Raw genomic sequence first — 9,349 nt, forward strand, 5'->3', positions numbered from 1 at the left:
TGGCTTTTTCCAACAAAGAAAGACACTCTCCGTGGCCGCACATTCACCAGCCGTGCTGCTATTGCCTCAGCGATTTTCCAGTGGTCAAAACAGACTCCTAATGAAGCCTTCGCCGCTGCCATGCAATCATGGCGTCAGCGCTGTGAAAAATGTGTACGTGTGCAGGACGATTACGTCGAGAAGTAACGCCAGTTTCATCGATTTCGGGTGAGTAGTTAATTAGAAAAAAAAATCGGAGGACTTAGAACTTGAATGCACCTCGTAACGTAGGACAGATATTGATCTGTGGCATCACTGCCAAAAGAGCGCAATGCTGGTGCACGCACAAGTGTTTCGGAACACACCGTTCACCGCACATTGTTGAGCACAGAGCTCCGCAGCAGACCGCCCCTACGTGTTCACACGTTGAAGCAACGACATCGTCAAAGCCGAGTGCAGTTGGCACGGGAACATCTGAATTCGACCGCCGATCACTGGAAACTTGTCATCTCGTCGAGTGAATCACATTTTTGCAGCAGTACGTCGATCGTCGTCTCCATAAACGCCCTCATCGACATGAAAGGCGGCTCGAAACGTGCAACGCGCCGCGGACGCAGGCTAGTGGGAGCACTATTATGCTCTGGGAGACATTCTCCTGTGTTTGCACGAGACGTGTGGTAGTAATCGAAGACACGCTGACAGCTGGTAACCACCTATATCCCTTCATGCTTTAGGTCTTCCGCGACGGCGGTGTCATCTTTCAGCATTATAATTGTCCGTGTTTCGGAATCAGAAACGAGCTGCAACGGTTTGAGGAGTACTATAGTCAACTCACGTTGATGTCTCGGGGACCAAATTCGCCTGATGTATGTCCTATAGAAACAATCTGGGTCGCTTTCGGGCATCATTACCACTTACGCAAATTAGTGTCTCGTCATTTACGCGATTTACATGACCTGCGCGTAGACCTCTAATGCTATATACCGCGACAAATCCATCAACAAACTGTCGGATGCGTGATACGCAGAATCACTAAAGCATTTCCCTTCAAAGACGGACAGACTAGCTATTAAGCAGGTGGTCATAGTGTTTTGGCTCATCAGTGTGTGTGTGTATGTGTGTGTGTGTGTGTGTGTGTGTGTGTGTATGTGTGTGTGTGTAAGTGTGTGGGTACGTGTGATACATTTTTTTAAAGATGGAAAAGGTCACGACATTGACAGTTAATGTCTCGATGACAGCTAAGTTATAAAACGATCATGTCTTGATGACAGCTAAGTTATAAAAATTTAACTAGAGTTGGGAAGAAACAAGGCATGGATTTTCTGAAGAGCCAGACTAGAATTCGCCTGGAGTAATTCGCGAAAAGCACGGGTAACCTAAATCAGGGACATAAACTAGAAGCCATCATATCAGGTATAATTTAAAACCCACGTTACCACCTTAGGCGTCGGCGGTGGGTAAGGAATGCGCCTGGAGAGAATTACGTGTAGCGTATTGTGAGATAAGGAGAGTGACTGCTGCTGACGTTGCATGTGGGCAGCAAATGCGGAGTTCCTGTGTGCGTCATTCGGTCCGCGTTCCGGGTGCGAGCAAGGTCTGCAGACCGGTGGGCAGGGCGGCTGTAGCGCTGACCGCAGATTCCGCGTCGCCCAGGGCCGCGCCTTAAGTCGGCAGCGGCGATGGCAGTGCAGATTGTGGCTGTGGAGCACCGGCTGCGTCACTCGTCGCCGCTAAACCGAGGATATTGGCAGGCTGACGTCACGAACATCAGTCTCATATCGGTCTGTCCAGACTTACAATGTGCTAATCCAGGGGTGTCTGCATCACATAATGTATACTCACTTCAGTCCATAATGTTTACCACGGAGCTACGCTTATGGCTTGAATGGAGAGATGTTCCACAGCCGGTCGATGGCCTCTGACCTCTATACAGTAATACCCCGGACCTACGCGATAGGTTGGACCGAACGATTACCGTGCAAATTGAATTGACCTAAGTCGGGGTCCCATTTTGGGTATAAATCCATAAAAATTACGTTCAATTGTGACCAGAGACTAAAAAGAACAACGAAGTTTAGAGAAACGTTTGATAAAATGTCGAATAGAATGCATCATAAAATCTAACGATGTTGTCTGAGGATTCAAATTACTATTCATCTCCCGCAATATTTTCTCGCAGAAGGCTGCTAAATTTTTTATTCCTCATTTTGTAGCACAAATGAGCATTTCCTTGGGTCCTATTTTTCTGAAATTTGTAACACCTTTTTTTAATTGAACCGAAGCCTTTTGTCCAGTTTGGAACCATCGTTTTCATCTTCCGATTGAACTAGGTCTAAGGAATTACGTTATTTCATGTTTTGCTCTTGCTCATGCATCGCTTTAACCTGATCAAATGTCAGCTGCTGATTGTGCGGATCCAGCAATTCTTGAAAGTCATCACCATCCACCTCTATATAAGTTGTTTGGCAAGATCGACCACTTCTTGAATCACATTGCCAATTTCATAAGATTTAGTGTTGGTTGCACCTGGGTTTTTACGGACGCCATTTAAAGTACGAGAGATGGAACTGTAATAGTGGCAAGTTTTTATTTACAGCTCGTACAAAATATATACGTGTTTCAAAGTTTTACTGACCTTCAATGTGGTCACCAGCGTTGTGTATAGCCCGTTGCCAGCGATGTGGAAGTCGTAGGATACCCGAAGCAGTGCCAGTTGTGTGGGCAGTTCGAGCGGCGCGGTCTATTGCCCGACGAATTTGTAGCAGTTCTGAAGCGAATGCCGTGAAGTGTTTCCTTTAGTTTAGAAATCGAGTTAAACTTACGAGGGTAGGTAGGTGGTATAGTACTTTGCAGCTCCATCAGTCAAACAAATCAGTAACAGCTTGCACTGTACGTTCTTAAGCATTGTGCATCAAAATGATGGTCAGGTCCTGCAGAAAGTGTCACCACTTCTGTATTTATGCTGTTCATTTATGGAACACAACCTACGACCACCTTAGAGACAGAAGTGATGACACTTTCTGCAGGACCTGACCATCATTTTGCAGCACAATGCTCAAGCACGTACAGCGCAAGCTGTTACTGATTGGTTTGACTGATGGGGCTGCTAAGTGCTATACCACCTACTGCACTCCCCTGAATTAAGCCCTCGTGAATTCAACTCGATTTCTAAACTGAAAGAAATACTTCACGGCATTCGTTTCAGAGCTGCTAAAAATTCGTCGGGAAATAGACTGCGCTGCTCGAACTGTCAACCCAACTGGAACTGCTAAGAGTATCCTACGACTTCCACATCGCTGGAAACGGGTTATACACAACGCTGGTGACTACTTTTGAGGTCAGTAAAACTTTGAAACAGGTATCTATTTCGTACGAGCTGTAAATAAATATTTGCCATTATTACAGTTCCAACCCTCGTGTGCTGCGAAATTTGATTCCTGTGTAGTCTACTAATTCTCAGAGCATCGGAAACACTGAATTGCCTCCAAACGTCTTTAACAGAGATCTCATTGTTTTGTATCCGTGGTTCATGTAGGTACGCAAACGATCGTGTCATGTCGTAAGCTGTAATTGTTTGAATGACTCCCTAGACCATCAGTTGAAGGAAGCTGCTTGAATTCGGTGGCAAGAATGAAGCTATCACAAGTCGATCGAAATAATTTCGAAAAGCAGGAGAATGACGTGGTACGTTGTCGATTAATAGCATCAATTTAAATGGGATTTGTTTTAATTGGCAAAAAAGTCCGACTTCATGTACGAAGTGATACCAGACCGGTCATCAAAATGGGATGTTGTCATCCAAGCTTTACGATTCGACTTCCAAATCACGGTCAACCAAGCCTTAGAAGAATTTTTTAAAGCTCTTGCATTTTCTGTGCTATGCATTTACAATCACACAATCACTACTGTCACTGCCAATCGATCTTTGCCGGCTGTAAAACCTGGATAAGTATTCTCTTCACCCGCAATAAAAGTCATTTAAGGCACCTTCTTGCAGAACACCAGTTTCATTTGTACTGAATGTTGTTTGGCTAGTACAGCCACATTCTTCTATGGTTGGCTTGAGTTTCTTTCGATAGAGCGAGCCGCGCGGAGTGGCCGCGCGGTTTGAGGAGCCTTGTCACGGATTGCGCGGTCCCTCCCGCCGGAGGTTCGAGTCCTCCCTCGGGCATGGAGGTGTGTGTTGTTCTCAGCACAGGTTAGTTTAAGTAGTGTGCAAGTCTAGGGACAAATGACCTAAGCAGTTTGGTCCCTTAGGAATTCCCACACATTTGAACATTTCGATAGAGCGACACAGTCTCTTCGTCAGTGATGGTCCCTTCTCCTCTTTCTGCTATGGTACGCCCCTTACAGCGACTTCTGAATCGGCTAAACTAACCGTTACTAGCTTGAAACATTACATCTTTGGTCAACTCCCCAGCTGCTTCTTTCAATCCCTCAATAATATTCTTAGTTTGAGAGCACACACTGCTCTGATCAATGGTGCAGTTTTTCACCCTTACATGATTATCGCACCATTATTTTGACACTCTTTCCATCTGAACAATAATACCATGACGTTTACGAATTACACATGAATTCAAAGACATCATTTTTCACAGTTTCGAGAATTTTTTCTTTGCCTTTTCTAATTGTTCTGCCTTGTTGATTCCGGTAGATCAAACTTCTTTGCTAATTGAAAAAATTTAATTTTGGCAGAGATGTTTGATAACAAAAAGTTTACATTCCGAAGATAACGATTTTCTTTTCTTGTTTGACACAAATCAATCGGTTCTGCTTCGTTTGGTTGACACAGAATCTGTCAATCAGACCATCTCCGGGATAAAACGATTCAGTGCTAAACACGTCCGAACCTGTCGCAAGCTGAACGATGCGTGGGCGAAATGGGGGAATAGCAGTGCGCGGTGCTCAAACAGACAAATCGCGTAACTACACACCTGCGTGAGACGAGCTAGCATCAGTGGCAGTATTACTATATACAGATGCTGCAGCTCCAAGCAAAAAGTTAGGAACAAGGCCACGTACTGTCAGTAAGGCTGGGACGTAACTTAATGTGTTATGCCGTCAGATCTGCCATTTATTTCTTGACATACATGTGTTTGAAAGTGTAAATACCCTCCTGCCAACGGCGTTCGTAATTTATCTTCGCCAAGCAGTTACTCACCACTTAGCGAAGGAAACATAGTAATGATGGGTCTCAGTGAAACTACTAAACACCTAAATTCGAACAGTTAGTTCACTAACGAACAACATCTTCTGATCGAAAGAATATTTTATCTGATATGTTCGCCACAGTATCTACGTGATTAGTGGGTCGTCCTACCACGCGGATAGGCTGGATTGAGTTAGCGATACTGCCAGTGCTTTCTCCTTGGTAGGAGGTCTGGAAAAGAATCAAAGTAATACACGATGCACAAAACTTAAGGACAAAAGTAAATTTCGCAAGATGTGTCTCCATGATGTGACTGGCGATGAAACTAGGACCATATATGGAAAAAAAAAACAACTACAATATAGTACTGAAGATAACTGAAAAAATTACGGAATGAGACGATCAGAAATGACACTTTTGAATAATACATTAAATTCACTGAAGTCACCGCGGCTTATGATGGACATCAGGACGTTGCAAATGGCGAGACATGGTTCTTACTACTGTGCGTGATCACCATGGACAGCAGTGTGTGTTCTGCAACGCGCTCCAATACCAGCCACATGATTGGTTCAAAAATGGTTCAAATGGCTCTGAGCACTATGGGAGGTCATCAGTCCCCTAGACTTAGAACTACTTAAACCTAACTAGCCTAAGGACATCACACACATCCATTCCCGAGGCAGGATTCGAACCTGTGACCGTAGCAGCAGCGCGGTTCTGGACTAACGCGCCTAGAACCGCTCGACCACAGCGGCCGGCACATGTTGGGTGAGGAGATATTACGGTAGTGCCTTCCATCCCTCAACAAGTGCGGTTGATGACTGCTGTATAGTGGTTAGTGCATATGAGCGTGATGGAGTACGTGTTCCCAACGCATTCCACGGCTTGTAAGTCGCGGAAGGGACAGACCACTCCATTCGCCAAATATCTCGTTCCAAGAGCTCATCAACTACTAGTGTTGGATGCGAACGCGCATTGTCATCCACAAAAATAAATAAGGCCCACGCAACATTATGCCTCCCGACACCACAGCACTCAGGACAACCAGAACGGTCGTGTTTGACAAATTTCCTGGTGGCAGTACGTGTTTCCCTGCTGTCATCACATGAGCGTATATTCAAAACCGCTACTCAGATGGAATCTGCTCTCGTAGAAGATGAGTACCCGAATCCACCTTCGTTGTCCAGTTTATACACTCTAGGCATCATAGATAACGGTGACATCGATTTGAAGGGTGTCAACACAACACCCACATTACTGGTCGTCTGGCACAGAGACCACCGCCATGCTGTTACCGCGCCACTGCGAAGAGTGGGATTTCGTGTGTTGCAGTGCTGCTGAATGTGGTTGCAATTGCAATTGCTGCTTCATGTGGGTCACTTCCTGCCTGTTGAGCAATTCATTGATCTATTTATTTACACGTCAAGTTCCGTAGGACCAAATTGAGAAGCAAATCTCCAAGGTCGTGGAACGTGTCAGAAGATGAAATTACGTCATGATACTAATATCAGATTAAAATAATATGTTAATAAACCCAAAAAAGTCAGGCCATCAGTTTAAGTAAACGCAATCAACAATACAACATAGAATGAGATTTTCACTCTGCAGCGGAGTGTGCGCTGATATGAAACTTCCTGGCAGATTAAAACTGTGCGCCCGACCGAGACTCGAACTCGGGACCTTTGCCTTTCGCGACCAAGTGCTCTGCCAACTGAGCTACCGAAGCACGACTCACGCCCGGTACCCACAGCTTTACTTCTGCCAAAACCTCGTCTCCTACCTTCCAAACTTTTCAGAAGCTCTCCTGCGAACCTTGCAGAACTAGCACTCCTGAAAGAAAGGATATTGCGGAGACATGGCTTAGCCACAGCCTGGGGGATGTTTCCAGAATGAGATTTTCACTCTGCAGCGGAGTGTGCGCTGATATGATACTTCCTAGCAGATTAAAACTGTGCGCCCGACCGAGACTCGAACTCGGGACCTTTGCCTTTCGCGGGCAAGTGCTCTACCAACTGAGCTACCGAAGCACGACTCACGCCCGGTACCCACAGCTTTACTTCTGCAAGGTTCGCAGGAGAGCTTCTGAAAAGTTTGGAAGGTAGAAGACGAGGTACTGGCAGAAGTAAAGCTGTGGGTACCGGGCGTGAGTCGTGCTTCGGTAGCTCAGTTGGTAGAGCACTTGCCCGCGAAAGGCAAAGGTCCCGAGTTCGAGTCTCGGTCGGGCGCACAGTTTTAATCTGCCATGAAGTTTCAACAATACAACATAATAATTAGCTTAATTCTTCAAGGAACACCTCAACAGAATAGAAGGAGGAAGCTCTTCAGTTTCGATTTGAAAGCACGTGGATTACTGCTCAGATTTTTGAATTCTTGACGTAGCTTATTGAAAATGGGTGTATCAATGTACTATACACCTTTCTGCACAGGAGTTAAGAAAGTCCAATCCAAATGCAGATTCGATTTCTGCCGAGAATTAACTGAGTGAAAGCTGCTTATTCTTGGGAATAAGCTGATATTAACAAGAAACGACAACGTCCTCTCTTCTTGGCAACAGTACCTTTGGTGCACGAGAAACAATGCTGACAGTAATACTAAAACCCCTGGCCTAACTTCATCACAACTTCGCCCTTCTTTCAGTTTGCCGACGATTCTTCCACGTGTGAAGTCATCCAAGTGTCGTCTGCAGGCCAAAGAACACTACCACAGTGCACCGTAACTGCTTGCTGACTGCCACAAACTGTCGTTTTCCATTCCTTCAACTGCCTCTTGTCGGGCCAGCCCCATTTGACGCTATGGTACGCTGAACTAGTGCCATTCAGCCTCCTGTGCACCACTGGGATACCTCTGGCAACATGCTTGTCACATTCATTCATTTCCACCAGGTAGTTACTATTTTATGCCGCTTTATCCGGTTCGTCCTTACGTTTGGCAGAGCACTGTCTAATAGATATTGGCGTACAGTGGATATCAAATCTCAATCTTTCTATTCTAACGACATTACTGAATAATGAATATATCCGGAATACTTCCATGATAACAGCTCGGCAATATTACGTAAGGATGCCTTTCTAAATCACGTTGTCTAAGTGTGAAACTACCTCCTATACGCTAAGATGACAAACTTCATGGGTTACCTCCTAATACCGTTACGGATCTGCTTTAGCCTGACGCAGTGCACATACTCGACGTGGCATGGACTCAACAAGTCTTTGGAAGTCCCCTGCAGAAATATTCAGCTATGCTGCCTCAGTAAACATCCACAAGTACGAAAGTGTTGCTAGTGCAGGATTTTGTCCACCAACTGACCTCTCGATTATGTTGCATAAATATTCCATGGGATTCACGTCCGGCGATCTGGATGTCCAAATCTTTCGCTGGAACTGTCCTGAAAGTTCTTCAAACCAATCACGAACAACTGTAGCGTCGTGTCATGGCACATGGTCATCGATAATGATTCCACTGTTTGTGGACATAAAGTTTTAGTCATCTAATTGGTCGATGCCTCTTGAGCGTGGTATACACACCTTCACTGCAAAAGGGTCTTAGTACATTTGTAAGATTGGTTAATAACAGTATATAATGGAATTAACACATGTAAGACAGAAAATATTTTTGGCATAATATTTGGTCTATGAGTATGAGTAGAGCTAATTTAATGTATGAATGAATTTAAGCAAAATACTTTAATCTGATCTTATAACCAGAATGCTGTCCGCCCCCGATAGCTGAGTGGTCAGCGCGACAGAATGTCAATCCTCAGGGCCCGGGTTTGATTCCCGAATGGGTCGGAGATTTTCTCCGCTCACGGACTGAGTGTTGTGTTGTCCTAATCATTATCATTTCATCCCCATCGACGCGCAAGTCGCCGCAGTGGCGTCAAATTTAAACACTTGCACCCTGCGAATGGTCTACCCGACGGCAGGCCCTAGTCACACGACAATGACCGGTATGCTTGAGAACCTGTAAATATACAGTGCGAGTAATGCTGGTTTGTTGTATACTGAAGCGCCAAAGAAACTGGTACAGGCATGCGTTTTCAAATAGATAGATATTGTAAACAGGCAGAATACGACGCTGCCGTCGGCAACGCCTATATAAGACAACAAGTGTCTGGCTCACTTGTTAGGTCGGTTACTGCTGCTACAGTGGCAGGTTATCGAGATTTCAGTGAGCCTGAATGTGGTGTTATAGTAGGCGAACGAGCGATAGGACACA

General features: G+C 45.2%; 2 non-coding genes across 2 annotated transcripts; one reads left to right on the forward strand and one right to left on the reverse strand.

The window, feature by feature from the left end:
• Positions 1-7,086: 7,086 nt before the first annotated feature.
• On the reverse strand, positions 7,087-7,161 carry Trnas-cga. Its single transcript has one exon. It is a non-coding gene; the product is annotated as a tRNA-Ser (tRNA).
• A 125-nt stretch (positions 7,162-7,286) lies between these two features.
• Positions 7,287-7,361, forward strand: Trnas-cga. The gene has a single exon. It is a non-coding gene; the product is annotated as a tRNA-Ser (tRNA).
• The last annotated feature ends 1,988 nt before the right edge of the window (positions 7,362-9,349 follow it).

Source organism: Schistocerca piceifrons, chromosome 3 (assembly GCF_021461385.2).
Source record: "Schistocerca piceifrons isolate TAMUIC-IGC-003096 chromosome 3, iqSchPice1.1, whole genome shotgun sequence".
NCBI lineage: Eukaryota > Metazoa > Arthropoda > Insecta > Orthoptera > Acrididae > Schistocerca > Schistocerca piceifrons.